A 16,950-nucleotide genomic window follows, 5' to 3' on the forward strand; every position below is an offset into this window, starting at 1 on the left:
CTCTTTTTGGTTGGGAGACCTTTAATGACTGCTTCTATTTCCTTAGGAGTTATTGGGTTGTTTAACTGGTTTATCTGTTCCTGCTTTAACTTCGGTTCCTGTTATCTTTCTAGGAAATGGTCCATTTCCTGATGATTTTCAAGTTTTGTTGAATATAGGTTTTTATAGTAAGATCTGATGATTTTTTTAATTTTCTCTGAATTTGTAGTTATGTCTCCCCTTTCATTTCTGATTTTGTTAATTTGGACGCACTCTCTGTGTCCTCTCTTTAGTCTGGCTAAGGGTTTATCTATCTTGTTGATTTAATCAAAGAACCAAGTTTTGGTACTGTTGATTCTTTCTATGGTCCTTTTTGTTTCTACTTGTTTCTACTTCAGATTTCAGCTCTGAGTTTGATTACTTCCTGCCTTCTACTCCTCCTGGGTGTATTTGCATCTTTTTGTTCTAGGGCTTTTAGGTGTGCTGTCAAGCTGCTGACATATGCTCTTTCCTGTATCTTTCTGCAGGCACTCAGCGCTATGAGTTTTCCTCTTAGCACAGCTTTCATTGTGTCCCATAAGTTTGGGTATGTTGTACCTTCATTTTCATTAAATTCTAAAAAGCTTTTATTTTCTCTCTTTATTTCTTCCTTGACCAGGTTATCATTGAGTAGAGCATTGTTCAATTTCCATGTTAATGTGGGCATTCTTCCCTTATTGTTATTGAAGACCAGTTTTAGGCCATGGTGGTCCAATAGCACGCATGGGACTATTTCTATCCTTCTGTACCTGTTGAGGCCCGTTTTTTGACCAATTATATGGTCAATTTTGGAGAAAGTACCATGAGGAGCTGAGAAGAAGGTATATCCTTTTGCTTTAGGATAGAATGTTCTATAAATATCCGTTAAGTACATTTGGCTCATGACTTCTCTTAGTCTGTCGACATCACTGTTTAATTTCTGTTTCCATGATCTGTCCATTGATGAGAGTGGGGTGTTGAAATCTCCCACTATTATTGTGTGAGGTGCAATGTGTGCTTTGAGCTTTAGTAAGGTTTCTTTTACGTATGTAGGTGCCCTTATATTTGGGGCATAGATATTTAGGATTGAGAGTTCATCTTGGTGGATATTCCCGTTGATGAAGATGATGTCCTTCCTTATCTTTTTTCATGACTTTTAGTTGAAAATTGATTTTATTTGATATTAGAATGGCTACTCCAGCTTGCTTCTTCTGACCATTTTCTTGGAAAGTTGTTTTCCAGCCTTTCACTCTGAGGTAGTGTCTGTCTTTGTCTCTGAGGTGTGTTTCCTGTAGGGAGCAGAATGCAGGGTCCTCGTTGCGTATCCAGTTTTTTAATCTATTTCTTTTTATTGGGGAGTTGAGGCCATTGATGTTGAGAGATACTAAGGAATAGTGATTATTGCTTCCCGTTATATTCATTTTTGGATGTGAGGTTATGTTTGTGTGCTTTCATTCTCTTTGTTTTGTTGCCAAGACGATTAGTTTCTTGCTTCTTCTAGGGTTACCATTTAATATCCTTTCTACTGCTGGATTTGTAGAAAGATATTGTGTAAATTTGGTTTTGTCATGGAATATCTTGGTTTCTCCATCTATGATAATTGAGAGTTTTGCAGGATACAGTAACCTGGGCTGGCATTTGTGTTCTCTTAGGGTCAGTATGACATCAGTCCAGGATCGTCTGGCCTTCATAGTTTCTGGCAAGAAGTCTGGTGTGATTCTGATAGGTCTGCCTTTATATGTTACTTGACTTTTTTCCCTTACTGCTTTTAATATTCTTTTTTTATTTTGTGCATTTGGTGTTTTGACAATTATGTGACGGGAGGTGTTTCTTTTCTGGTCCAATCTATTTGGAGTTCTGTAGGCTTTTTGTATGTCTATGCGTATCTCTTTTTTTAGGTTAGGGAAGTTTCCTTAGATGATTTTTTGAAGATATTTACTGGTCCTTTGAGCTGGGAGTCTTCACTCTCTTCTATACCTATTATCCTTAGGTTTGGTCTTCTCATTGAGTCCTAGATTTCCTGTATGTTTTGGACCAGTAGCTTTTTCTGCTTTACATTATCTTTGACAGTTGAGTCAATGATTTCTATGGAATCTTCTGCTCCTGAGATTCTCTCTTCCATCTCTTGTATTCTGTTGGTGAAGCCTGTATCTACAGCTCCTTGTCTCTTCTTTTGGTTTTCTATATCCAGGGTTTTTTCCATGTGTTCTTTCTTGATTGCTTCTATTTCCATTTTTAATTCCTTCAACTGTTTGATTGTGCTTTCCTGGAACTCTTTCAGGGATTTTTGTATCCTCTCTATGGGCATCTACTTGTTTATTTATGTTTTCCTGGAATTCTTTCAGGGATTTTTGTGATTCCTTTCTGTAGGCTTCTACTTGTTTATTAATGTTTTTCTGTGTTTCTCTAAGGGAGTTCTTTACGTCTTTCTTGAAGTCCTCCAGCATCATGATCAAATATGATTTTGAAACTAGATCTTGCTTTTCTGGTGTGTTTGGATTTTCCATGTTTTTTTTGGTGGGAGAATTGGACTCCGATCATGCCATTTAGTCTTTGTTTCTGTTGCTTGGGTTCTTGCGCTTGCCTCTCCGCATCAGATTATCTCTAGTGTTACTTTGTTCTGCTATTTCTGACAGTGGCTAGACTGTCCTATAAGCCTGTGTGTCAGGAGTGCTGTAGACCTGTTTTCCTCTCTTTCAGTCAGTTATGGTGACAGAGTGTTCTGCTTTTGGGCATGTAGTTTTTCCTCTGTACATGTCTACAGCTGTTCTTGTGGGCCTGTGTCTTGAGTTCACCAGGCATGTCACTTGCAGCAGAAAAGTTTGTCTTACCTGTGGTCCTGAGGCTCAAGTTCACTCACAGGGTGCTGCCCACGGGCTCTCTGTGACGGCAGCAACCAGGAAGATCTACGCCACCCTTTCCGGGAGCTTCAGTGCATCAGGGTTCCAGATGGCCTTTTGTTTTTACCTCTTGCTTCTGAGATGTATGTGCAGAGAGCAGTCTATTCTGGTTTCCCAGGCTTGTCTGCCTATCTGAACGTTTAGCTCTCCCTCCCACAGGTTTCGGGTGCAGAGAACTGTTTATCCAGTCTGTTTCCTTCAGGTTCTGGCGGTGTCTCAGGCAGGGGTCCTGCCGCTCCTAGGCCCTCCCTCACGGGAGCCCAGAGGCCTTATACAATTTCCTCTTGGGCCAGGGATGTGGGCAGGGGTGGGCAGTGTTGGTGGTCTCTTCAGCTCTGCAGCCTCAGGAGTGCCCACCTGACCAGGCGGTTGGGTCTCTCTCTCACGGGGTCTGGGAGCAGAGTCACAATTACATTCTTACACAAACACACACACACACACACACACTCACACACACACATGCATACATTCTCATAATTGCATACTTACACAGACATCAATACTTACATATGCATATGGTGCAAAAGACCAAGGACCAGTACAGAAAGATGAACTCCAATCTTTATTACAGAGAGAAAGAAATCGCTTCTACCCTTTTAATGCTAAGTGATTTAAACCCAAGTTTGTAAAAGAAAATGCCTCTTCCTTTTAACAAGACTAATTTTGCATTGCTATTAAGAAATGTCCTTTTCTGTCTCAAGATAAGGAGAAACCTGCCTACACCTTCTGTTCTTTCCATCTTCTTCTTTTGTCCTCTTTTCACCTGCATTCTCTAGATTGCTCTCTTATGTTACATAAGTTATTCCTCTCTACATTACTTCTCAGCCCAGATCTTTTTGTCTTAGTTCTACTTACCTTTGTTCTCCTTATCTCAAACTGGTCTTTTCAGGTCATCCCCTCTCCTGCTCTGTCCATCAGTCTCTGTCCTTCCAGTTCAGACCCTCTGTCTCAGTCCTTCTGTGTGTCTTCTCTTTGTCCTCAGCACCTAAAAATTTTTCAGAATACATGATCAGGTGTTAAATTGTTCACCACAAGTACATATGAAAGATCAAAGCATAAATAGAAATTCAAGTTTACAACCGAGAATGTTTACATGGATATCCATCAGGAGTAATTATCTGGCTAAACATTCATCACCAGTGTCAGCTCTACAGGTTCACTGAATGTCTAAAACCATAGTTGTTAGTGAAGTTATTTACAGATAAACACAGTCAATATCTTATCCCCTGTCCTTGCACCTGTAACAAATCGTTTATGACACTTGATAACTGTTTTTGCAACTTCTTGAATTGTGTTCTGAGCAGTTGTGTTCTTTGACAGTTGAGTCAATGATTTCTATGGAATCTTCTGCTCCTGAGATTCTCTCTTCCATCTCTTGTATTCTGTTGGTGAAGCTTGTATCTACAGCTCCTTGTCTCTTCTTTTGGTTTTCTATATCCAGGGTTTTTTCCATGTGTTCTTTCTTGATTGCTTCTATTTCCATTTTTAATTCCTTCAACTGTTTGATTGTGTTTTCCTGGAATTCTTTCAGGGATTTTTGCGATTCCTCTCTGTAGGCTTTTACTTGTTTATTAATGTTTTCCTGTGCTTCCCTAAGTGTGTTCATGCCTTTCTTGAAGTCCTCCAGCATCATGATCAAATATGATTTTGAAACTAGATCTTGCTTTTCTGGTGTGTTTGGATATTCCATGTTTGTTTTGGTGGGAGAATTGGGCTCCGATGATGGCATGTAGTCTTGGTTTCTGTTGCTTGGGTTCCTGCACTTGCCTCTCGCTATCACATTATCTCTAGTGTTACATTGTTCTGCTATTTCTGCCAGTGGCTAGACTGTCCTATAAGCCTGTGTGTCAGGAGTGCTGTAGACCTGTTTTCCTCTCTTTCAGTCAGTTCTGGGGACAGAGTGTTCTGCTTTCGGGCGTGTAGTTTTTCCTCTCTACAGGTCTTCAGCTGTTCCTGTGGGCCTGTGTCTTGAGTTCACCAGGCAGCTTTCTTGCAGCAGAAAATTTGGTCTTACCTGTGGTCCCGAGGCTCAGGTTTGCTCGTGGGGTGCTGCCCAGGGGCTCTCTGCAGCGGCAGCAACCAGGATGACCTGTGTCGCCCCTTCTGGGAGCTTCAGTGCACCAGGGTTCCAGATGGTCTTTGGCTTTTTCCTCTGGTGTCCGAGATGTGTGTGCAGGGAGCAGTCTCTTCTGGTTTCCCAGGCTTGTCTGCCTCTCTGAAGGTTTAGCTCTCCCTCCCACGGGATTTGGGTGCAGAGAACTGTTTATCCGGTCTGTTTCCTTCAGGGTCCGGTGGTGTCTCTGGCTGGGGTCCTGCCGCTCCCCCACGGGAGCCCAGAGGCCTTATAAAGTTTCCTCTTGGGCCAGGGATGTGGGTAGGGGTGAGCAGTGTTGGTGGTCTCTTCCGCTCTGCAGCCTCAGGAGTGCCCACCTGACCAGGCGGTTGGGTCTCTCTCTCACCGGGTCTGGGAGCAGAGAGCTGCAGCGGGCCGGGATCCGCGGGTGTGGGAGGTAATTTCATAGTAGATTATTGAGGACTGAATATGTCAATCCAGTGACCAGTAAGAACTCAATCACTTTTCCGCAATTTTTACTTTTACAGTAGGCTCCTGGAGAATAGTAGCATTGGCCCCATTACTCTTCTAACTGTAGTACTCAATTTACCTTTTACTTCCAGTTACAGGACTTATTTTCAATGTACACTTTATTTGCAGGAGGCATGTTTGTCTTTCTCCAATGGTTGCTTGGTAGTCTTCTGGCTCTTTTCTTGTTTGTTTCACAAAACTTGTTTATCATTCAGTTTTACTGTTAGGATTGCTACTAATGGCCTTGGTAAGTCTCTTGTCCTCCTGGCTCTCAATCAAGTCTCTTTTACTGCTCATTTTAAGCTACCACTAACCACTGAGGCTCATCCATACCTGCACATCCCTCTAATTATTTTACATCAAATATCTGGTGCCAACTGACTGACAAAAGCACTTTTGAACATCTGCCTATGTCCATGGCCTCTGGGACTATTGGTGTAGATATATGATGAGTCCATAGAAACTATATTAGATAAGAATGTTGTTCTGATGTACCCTGTTTGAACTCACTTACTTTTTACATGTTTTCTGGCCTCTGAGCTGCTGAGTGGAGCTCAGCCAGAAAGTCTGGCAATAGATGACCAGCACCACAGTATCTTGGTAAAGGTCAGAATCCTAAGGGAGATGTGTGGAATGGAAACAGACTATCAAAAAATTATTTTTATCAGTCAGAGATACATATATGGATTCAGTACCACGTTTTTACATTCCAACATTTTTCAGTCCATTTCTTCTGATATGAACAGGTCGGCCAGTAACTGTTGGCAATCATTGTCATTGTGCTGATGAACATAAAAACATTTTCTAAGATAGATGTGAGTGAGTTTTCTCAGAGAAATAGGGTTTCTGTGTGCTCTCGTAGTATTGGTCACTTGTTCTTAAGGAAATACATATCATAACTCAGGATAGGGCCTCCTTACTCAGATCTTTTGTTCCCAAGTGAGAAAGATCAGAGGCTAATTGGAGGCAAATAATTGCAGGAACTGCAGAGATTTAAGCCATATTGGTGTGTTCAGGCCACAAGGAGCATAGATGGTTCAACTGTAGGTATGCAAGTAGACACTTCAGGAGAAAAAGAAGAAAGGGTTCTCTGCATGGCTGATGCACAGCATTATGTCACCAATCCTAAAGAGAAGGAGGATAGGTTAGTTCTTTCTCATGTTAATAGATGTGCAGAATTTTTAATGTTTTTTCACTTGAGGCTTGGTTACTGCAAGACTGATATAATATATTTATTTATTTATTTTACTAACTTGAGTATTTCTTATTTACATTTCGAGTGTTATTCCCTTCCCCGGTTTATGGGCCAACATCTCCCATCCCCTCCCTCTCCCCTCTCCATCTTCCCCCATTGCCACCCTCCCCCCAACAATCACGTTCACTGGGGGTTCAGTCTTAGCAGGACCCAGGGCTTCCCCTTACACTGGTGATCTTACTAGGATATTCGATGCTACCTATGAGGTCAGAGTCCAGGATCATTCCATGTACAGTCTTTAGGTACTGGCTTAGTCCCTGGAAGGAAACTTCATATTCATCAAAGGAAAAATCCACCAAGATGATCTCTCAATCCTATATATCTATGCCCCAAACACAAGTGCACCTACATATGTAAAATAAACATTAATAAAGCTCAAAACACACATTGCACCTCACACAAAAATAGTAGGAGATTTCAACACCCCACTCTTTTTTTTTTTACAGTCATATTTATTTTAATAGTACATAAACTTTTCATTTGTAACAAATGGTTAAAAATGTATACCAAAAATGTATAGCATTTTCAACAAATGGTGCCTGTTCAACTGGAGGTCAGCATGTAGTAGAATGCAAATCGATCCATTTTTTTTTTATTTTTTTTTTTATTAACTTGAGTATTTCTTATATACATTTCGAGTGTTATTCCCTTTCCCGGTTTCCGGGAAAACATCCCCCTCCCCCCTCCCCTTCCTTATGGGTGTTCCCCTCCCAACCCTCCCACCATTGCCGCCCTCCCCCCATAGACTAGTTCACTGGGGGTTCAGTCTTAGCAGGACCCAGGGCTTCCCCTTCCACTGGTGCTCTTACTAGGATATTCATTGCTACCTATGGGGTCAGAGTCCAGGGTCAGTCCATGTATAGTCTTTAGGTAGTGGCTTAGTCCCTGGAAGCTCTGGTTGCTTGGCATTGTTGTACTTTTGGGGTCTCGAGCCCCTTCAAGCTCTTCCAGTTCTTTCTCTGATTCCTTCAATAGGGGACCTATTCTCAGTTCAGTGGTTTGCTGCTGGCATTCGCCTCTGTATTTGCTGTATTCTGGCTGTGTCTCTCAGGAGCGATCTACATCCGGCTCCTGTCGGTCTGCACTTCTTTGCTTCATCCATCTAGTCCAATTGGGTGGCTGTATATGTATGGGCCACATGTGGGACAGGCTCTGAATGGGTGTTCCTTCAGTCTCTGTTTTAATCTTTGCCTCTCCCTTCCCTGCCAAGGGTATTCTTTTTCCTCATTTAAAGAAGGAGTGAAGCATTCACATTTTGATCATCCGTCTTGAGTTTCGTTTGTTCTAGGGATCTAGGGTAATTCAAGCATTTGGGCTAATAGCCACTTATCAATGAGTGCATACAATATATGTCTTTCTGTGATTGGGTTAGTTCACTCAGGATGATATTTTCCAGTTCCAACCATTTGCCTACGAATTTCATAAACTCGTTGTTTTTGATAGCTGAGTAGTATTCCATTGTGTAGATGTACCACATTTTCTGTATCCATTCCTCTGTTGAAGGGCATCTGGGTTCTTTCCATTTTCTGGCTATTATAAATAAGGCTGCGATGAACATAGTGGAGCACGTGTCTCTTTTATATGTTGAGGCATCTTTTGGGTATATGCCCAAGAGAGGTATAGCTGGATCCTCAGGCAGTTCAATGTCCAATTTTCTGAGGAACCTCCAGACTGATTTCCAGAATGGTTTTACCAGTCTGCAATCCCACCAACAATGGAGGAGTGTTCCTCTTTCTCCACAACCTCGCCAGCATCTGCTGTCACCTGAGTTTTTGATCTTAGCCAATCGCACTGGTGTGAGGTGAAATCTCAGGGTTGTTCTGATTTGCATTTCCCTTATGACTAAAGATGTTGAACATTTCTTTAGGTGTTTCTCAGCCATTCGGCATTCCTCAGCTGTGAATTCTTTGTTTAGCTCTGAACCCCATTTTTTAATAGGGTTATTTGTTTCCCTGCGGTCTAACTTCTTGAGTTCTTTGTATATTTTGGATATAAGGCCTCTATCTGTTGTAGGGTTGGTAAAGTTCTTTTCCCAATCTGTTGGTTGCCGTTTTGTCCTAACCACAGTGTCCTTTGCCTTACAGAAGCTTTGCAGTTTTATGAGATCCCATTTGTCAATTCTTGATCTTAGAGCATAAGCCATTGGTGTTTTGTTCAGGAAATTTTTTCCAGTGCCCATGTGTTCCAGATGCTTCCCTAGTTTTTCTTCTATTTGTTTGATTGTGTCTGGTTTGATGTGGAGGTCCTTGATCCACTTGGACTTAAGCTTTGTACAGGGTGATAAGCATGGATCGATCTGCATTCTTCTACATGTTGACCTCCAGTTGAACCAGCACCATTTGCTGAAAATGCTATCTTTTTTCCATTGGATGGTTTTGGCTCCTTTGTCAAAAATCAAGTGACCATAGGTGTGTGGGTTCATTTCTGGGTCTTCAATTCTATTCCATTGGTCTATCTGTCTGTCTCTGTACCAATACCATGCAGTTTTTATCACTATTGCTCTGTAATACTGCTTGAGTTCAGGGATAGTGATTCCCCCTGAAGTCCTTTTATTGTTGAGGATAGCTTTAGCTATCCTGGGTTTTTTGTTATTCCAGATGAATTTGCAAATTGTTCTGTCTAACTCTTTGAAGAATTGGATTGGTATTTTCATGGGGATTGCATTGAATCTGTAGATTGCTTTTGGTAAAATGGCCATTTTTACTATATTAATCCTGCCAATCCATGAGCATGGGAGATCTTTCCATCTTCTGAGGTTTTCTTCAATTTCTTTCCTCAGTGTCTTGAAGTTCTTATTGTACAGATCTTTTACTTGCTTGGTTAAAGTCACACCGAGGTACTTTATATTATTTGGGTCTATTATGAAGGGTGTCGTTTCCCTAATTTCTTTCTCGGCTTGTTTCTCAACACCCCACTCTTATCAGTGAACAGATCATGGAAAGAGAAATTAAACAGAGACATAGACAGACTAAGAGAAGTCATGAACCAAATGGACTTAACAGATATTTATAGAAGATTCTATTATAAAGCAAAAGGATATACCTTCTCAGCTCCTTTTGGTGCTTTCTCCAACATTGATCATATAATTGGTCAAAAATCAGGCCTCAACAGGTACAGAAATTTAGAAATAATCCCTTGAGTGCTATCAGACCGCCATGGGCTAAAGCTGGTCTTCAATAACAATAAGGGAAGAACGCCCACATATACGTGGAAGTTGAACAATGCTCTACTCAACGATAACCTGGTGAAGGAAGAAATAAAGATAGAAATTAAAGACTTTTTAGAATTTAAGGAAAATGAAGGTACAACATACCCAAAATTATGGGACACAATGAAAGTTGTGCTAAGAGGAAAACTCATAGGTCTGAGTGCCTGCAGAAAGAAACAGGAAAGAGCATATGTCAACAGCTTGACAGCACACCTAAAAGCTCTAGAACAAAAAGAAGCAAATACACCCAGGAGGAGTAGAAGGGAGGAAATAATCAAACTCAAAGCTGAAATCAACGAAGTTGAAACAAAAAGGACTATACAATGAATCAACAGAACCAAAAGTTGGTTCTTTGAGAATATCAACAAGATAGATAAACCCTTAGAAAGACTATCAAGAGGAAACAGAGAGTGTGTCCAAATTAACAAAATCAGAAATGAAAAGGGAGACATAACTATAGATTCAGAGGAAATTAAAAAAAATCATCAGATCTTACTATAAAAGCCTATATTCAAGAAAACTTGAAAATCTTCAGGAAATGGACAATTTCCTAGACTGATACCAGGTACGGAAGTTAAATCAGGAACAGATAAACCAGTTAAACCACTCCATAACTCCTAAGGAAATAGGAGTCATTAAAGGTCTCCCAACCAAAAAGAGCCCAGGTCCAGATGGGTTAAGTGCATATTTTATTTATTTTTATTTACATTTTAATTGTTACTCTCTTTACCTGTTTCACCTTCTGGAACCAACTATCTTATCCCTCTTCCCCTGCTTCTATGAGGGAGCTCCTTATACACCTATCCACCCATTCCCTCCACCCTCCATTCCCTGACATTCCCCTACTATGAGATATTGAGCCTTGACAGGACAAAGGACCTCTCCTCCCATTGATGCCTGACAAGTCCTTCTTCTGCTACATAGGTGGCAACAGTCATGGGTCAATATCTGTGTAACCTTGGGAGTGGTTTGTTCCCTGTTATTTCCTGGTGGAAGGAAATATTATTTTTAAAGTTATCGCAGATATAATTTTAAGGAAACAGGTGCAAGCCAGAGAGGAACCTGTCATTATACACCTAAGGACACATCTCTGTAAGGAAACTAATTAGAATGGTCAGGAGTGCTTATGACACCCAGCAATATGTCTCCTGTTTTCCAGTGGTTTTATGTCCCTGCACTCAGCCATTCAATGTAAAAAAAAAAAAAAACACTCTAACATATAGAGTCCATACACAATTCCTTGTCTTTATAGGTTTTCAGGAAATAGTAAAGATAATATGCCAAAGGAGTAAGCTGCTTATTAGATTTAATCAATAATTCTCAATTCACAATGACAAATAGCAGAATGATCAGGAGAGACAGAGATAGACAACACTTGAACAAATAAATTAATATAAGAGGCAAATTATAGATGACTACAATACACTCATACAGTTGGGTAAAGTGTCATTTGGTGACATCTCACTAGAACCTTGATGTCTTTTACCAGCAGCAAAAATTGACCATCACTATGAGTTCAAACAGAAGGTGCTATATCAAGTATTGCTTCTGGAAATGACTAAATAGTTCGCAGTTTCTATAGGAAATTTAGACCAGAGTATCAGAGGGGCGTCAAACTCTGATTTGAGTTTCTTTGCTTGGTTCCTAGTGGAATGACTCAGGTTGCTCTCTTGGAAGAAATCTACACAAATCAGGGTCAAAGTCCATGATTAAATGTATAAGTTGCTCAAACTGGTTAGAATTACAAATAGATGATGTTGTGGCTTCACAATATTATGGGGTAAAAATCAAAAGACCACTCAATATGACCAAGGCTTGGAGGGAAACATTTTCAATAGACTAATTCTAAATGGAAATTACCAGATTTCATTTAAAGACAAAGTATACAAGAAAAAAAAACACATCCTGGTTGACTGATGCAGGGGGAAACTAGAATGCAGTTTAACAAGAGTAAAGAACATGCAGTTAACTAGGTCATTTTGACTCTCATTTTCTAGAAGAGAGTTGTGTGCTCTCTCAAAAAACTTTTCAGGACAAGAGGTAGAAACCAGAGACAGCTTCATGTGGGAAAAGGTGGAGAAGTCTTTGCCCACATACTCAATGTAAAAAGAAAATAACTAATCCCAGGCAAAATGTCAAAGGATGCAAATCCATCAGGTATGGAGATTGGTATCTAATGAGGTGCTTCTTATGGGTGAAGAAAATAGGACAGGGTAGTGAAGAAGGTATTTTACACATGGTAGTCTTTATAACCATAACCAGTTGTAGAAAAATGATTAATAATTGAAATCAATAATTCCTTCGTATTTTGTTAACAAAGTGTTTCTATAGGTTTTTGTGTTTTCTTTCATCAATTTGTCAAGCAATATAATATCAATTAAGACAATACAAAAGGTTTTCATATTCGTTTCAAATTTGAGATCCTAAAAGAATGTGTTGTAGAACACATTTCCAACGATTCTAAATATATAATGTGTTTGAGATTGTAGACTTGATGATTATATCACATCACTATATCTATGTTTGGGTTAAATATATGTTGCATTTCTATTTGTATGTAGGATCATTCTATTTTATCAAGGCACCATTAAGCTCTTTTTATTATTTTCTTTACAAATTATTCACAACATAAGGTAGTATGATGTTGTTTCAAGTTGACAAGAAGTAGACTATTTTTGGTTGCCTACTTGACTACAACTGGAATTATCTAAAAACTATAAAATAATGGGTATACCTTTGAGGGACTTCCACTTTCATTGAAAGTGAGAATATCTACTTCTAGTCTGAATTTTTAAAATAAAAACACACTCCTTGAATCCAGGTATTTAATTCAGCTACAATGTGTGCAATTCCTCCTATTGGAAGCCTATATAATGACATGGAAGAAATAACATTTTGCTCTTATCCTGTTGGCTCTGTCTTTCTAGCAAGTCTATTTCATTACTGTCATTAAATCTTTTTTTGATCTTTATTAACATGAGTATTTCTTATTTACATTTTGATTATTATTTCCCTTCCCAGTTTCTGAGCCAACATCCCCCTAACGCCTCGCTCTCCCCTTCTATATGGGCTTCCGCTACCAACCCTCCCCACATTATCACCCTCCCCCCCAACAATCACGTTAACTGGGGGTTCAGTCTTAGCAGGACCAAAGGTTTTCCCTTCCACTGGTGCTCTTACTAGGTTATTCATGCTACCTATTAGGTTGGAGCCCGGGATCATCCCATGTATAGTCTTTGGGTAGTGGCTTAATCCCTGGAAGCTCTGGTTGGTTGGCATTGTTGTTCATATGGGGACTTGAGGCCCTTCAATCTTCCAGATCTTTCTCCAATTCCTTAAACGGGGGTCCCGATCACAATTAAGTGGATTGCATTGCTGGCATTCGCCTATGTATTTGCTGTATTCTGGCTGTGTCTCTCAGGAGAGAACTACAACCGGTCTGTGTCACCCTGCATTTCTTTGCTTTAACCATCTTATCTAATTGGGTGCCTGTATATGTATTGGCCACATGTGGTGCAGGCTCCAAATGTGTGTTCCTTCTCCCTTTGTTCTAAATTTTGCCTCCCTATTACCTGCCAAGGCCATTCTTGTTCCCCTTTTAAAGAAGGAGTAAAGTATTCACATTTTGATCATCCATCTTGAGTTTCATGTCTTCTGTGCATCTAGGGTAATTCAAGCATTTGGGCTAATAGCCACTTATCAATGAGTGCATATCATATGTGGTTTTCTGTGATTGGGTTACCTCACTCAGGATGAAATTTACTAGTTTCATCCATTTGCCTATGGATTTCATAAAGTCACTGTTTTTGATAGCTGAATAGTATTCCGATTTGTAGATATACCACATTTTCTCTATCCATTCTTCTGTTGAAGGGCATCTGGTTTCTTTCCATCTTGTGACTATTAAAATAAGGCTGCTTTAAACATAGTGGAGCATGTGTCTTTTTTATATTTTGGGGTATCTTTTGGTTACATGCCCAAGAGGGGTATTTCTTGGTCCTAAAGTACTGTAATGTCCAACTTTCTGAGGAACCTCAAGATTGATTTCCAGTCTGCAATCCCACCAACAATGGATGAGTTTTCCTCTTTCTTCACATCCTCGCCAGACTTTGCTGTCATCTGACTTTTTGATTTTAGCCATTCTGACTGCTGTGAGGTGAAATCTCAGGGTTGTTTTGATTTGCATTTCCCACATGGCTAAAGATGTTGAACGTTTCTTTAGGTGTTTCTCAGCCATAAGCCATTCCTCAGCTATGAATTCTTTGTTTAGCACTGAATCCTATTTTTTAATAGGGTTACTTTTCTCCCTGTGGTCTAACTCCTTGAGTTCTTTGTATATTTGGGATATAAGCCCTCTATCTGTTGTAGTATAGGTAAAGATCTTTTCCCAATCTGTTGTTTGCCGTTTTGTCCTAACCACAGTGTCCTCTGTCTTACAGAAGCTTTGCAGTTTTATGAGATCCCGTTTGTTGATTCTTGATCATAGAGCATAAGCCATTGGTATTTTGTTCAGAAAATTTTCTCAAGTGCCCACGTGTTCAAAGCTCTTCCTCATATTTTCTTCTATTAATTTAAGTATATCAAGATTTAAGTAGAGGTCCTTGATCCACTTCAACCCGAGCTTTGAACAGGGGGATAAGAATGACTCAATTTGCATTCCTGTATATGCTGACTTCCAGTTGAACCATTTCTTGAAAATGCTATATATATATTTTTTTGCCATTGGATGGATTTAACTCCTTTGTTAAAGCCCATGTGAGTATAGGTGTGTGGGTTTATATCTGTTTCTTCAATACTTTTCCATTGATCATACTGCCTGTCCTTGTATGACGTCATACAATTTTTATCACTATTGCTCTGTAATATGACTTGAGGTCAGGAATGGTTATTCCCCCAGGACTTCTTTTATCGTTGTGGATAATTTTTGTTCTCCTGTGTTTTTGTTTTTCAAAATGAATTTGTAAATTGCTCTTTCTAACTCTGTGAAGAACTGAGGTAAAATTTTGATGTGGATTTCATTGAATCTGGAGATTGCTTTTGTCAAGTAGCCACTTTTCAATATTAAACCTTCCAGTCCATTTTCATGGTATATCTTTCCATTTTTCGAGACCTTCTTCAATTTCCTTCTTTCAGACATTTGAAATTTTTGAAATACAGATTCTTTGTTTGCTTGTTCAGAGTCACACTGTGGTTTTTGCATTATTTGTGGCTACTGTGAAGGGTGCCATTTTTCTAACTTATTTCTCAGACTCTTTATCCTTTGATAGAGGAAGCCTACTGATTTGTTTGAGTTAATTTTATTTCAAGTCACTTTGCTGAATTTGTTGATCAGGCTTAGTAGTTCTCTGGTTGAACTTTTCAGGTCATTTAATTATACTATCATATGATCTGAAAATAGTGATATTTTGACTTCTTCATTTCCAATTTCTATCCCTTTGACCTCCTTTTGTGGTCTGATTGCTCTGGCTAGGACTTCAAGGAGTATATTCAAATAGTAGGGAGAGAATGTGTAGCCTTGCCTATTTCTTTATTTAGTGGGATTGCTCAAGTCACTCTCCATTTCGTTTAATGTTGGCAACAGGTTTGCTGTATATTGCTTTTACTATGTTTAACTATAGGCCTTCAATTGCAGTTCTTTCCTAGACTTTTAACATGATGTGGTGAAGAATATTGTGAAATGCCCTCAGCATTTGATGAGATGATCACATGGTTTTATTCTTTGAATTTTTTCATATAATGGATTTCTTTGTTACGTTTCCATACATTTAGCCATCCTTGCACTCCTGCGATGAAAATACTGGATCATCCCATAAGGGTTGTTTCGGTGTGTTCTTGGATTCAGTTTGTGAGAACTTTGTAGAGTATTTTCTCCTCAATATTCCTAAGGGATTTTTTCAGAAGCTGTCTTTCTTTGTTGCAATTCTTATATGGTTTATGTATAATCATATTTGTGGCTACATAGAACGATTTCGGTAGTGTTCCTTCTATTTCTGTGGCTGTTTTGTGGAATAGTTTAGACAGTATTGCTGTTAGGGTTCTATGAAAGTCTTTTACTATTCTGCACAAAACCCATCTGGTCCTGGGCTTTTGTTCATTGGAAGATTTTTAATAACTGCTTCTATTTCTTTAGGAGTTGTGGGATTGTTTACACATGTTAAATTATCCTGATTTAACTTTGGTACCTTGTATTTGTGTAGAAAGTTTATCCATTTCCTCCAGATTTTCCATTTTTGCTGAATATGGGATTTTGAAGTAGGATGTGATGATTTTTTTAATTTCCTCAGTATCAGTGATTATGTCTCCTTTTTATTCCTGATTTTGTTACTTTGGATAAACACTCGGTGCCCTCTGTTTAGTCTAGCCAAGGGTTTATCTATCTTGTTGATTTTTTCAAAGAACCAGATCTTGGTTTTGATGATCCTTTGTATGGTCCTTTTTGTTTCTACTTGTTTGATTTCAGCCCTGAGTTTGATTATTTCCTACCTTCTATTGTATTTGCTTTTGTTCTGTTCTACAGATTTTAGGTGTGCTGTCCAATTGCTAATATATGCTCTCTCCAGATTTTTTTTGGAGGCACTCAGAGTTTCGAGATTTCATCTTAGCACTGCTTTGATTGTGTACCATAATTTTGTGCCTTCATTTTTACTAAATTCAAAAAAAAATCTTTAATTTATTTCATTATACTTCCATGACCAAGTTATCATTGAACAAAATTTTGTTCAACTTCCATATATGTGTGGGCTTTCTCTAATTATTTTTCTTATTGAAGACAAACCTTAGTCTTCTTGTATCTGTTGAGGCCTCTTTTGTGACTGACTATATGGTGAATTTTAAAGAAGCTACCATGAGGTCCTGAGAAGAATGTGTGAGTGTGTGTGTGTGTGTGTGTGTGTGTGTGTGTGTGTGTGTGTATTTGTGTGTGTGTGTTTGTTTTAGGATGAAATGTTCTATAAATATTTCTTAAATCCATTTGGTGAATGACTTTTGTTAGTTTCTCTATGTGTCT

This window comes from Rattus norvegicus, chromosome Y, assembly GCF_021556685.1.
Source record: "Rattus norvegicus strain SHRSP/BbbUtx chromosome Y, alternate assembly SHRSP_T2T, whole genome shotgun sequence".
Taxonomy (NCBI): domain Eukaryota; kingdom Metazoa; phylum Chordata; class Mammalia; order Rodentia; family Muridae; genus Rattus; species Rattus norvegicus.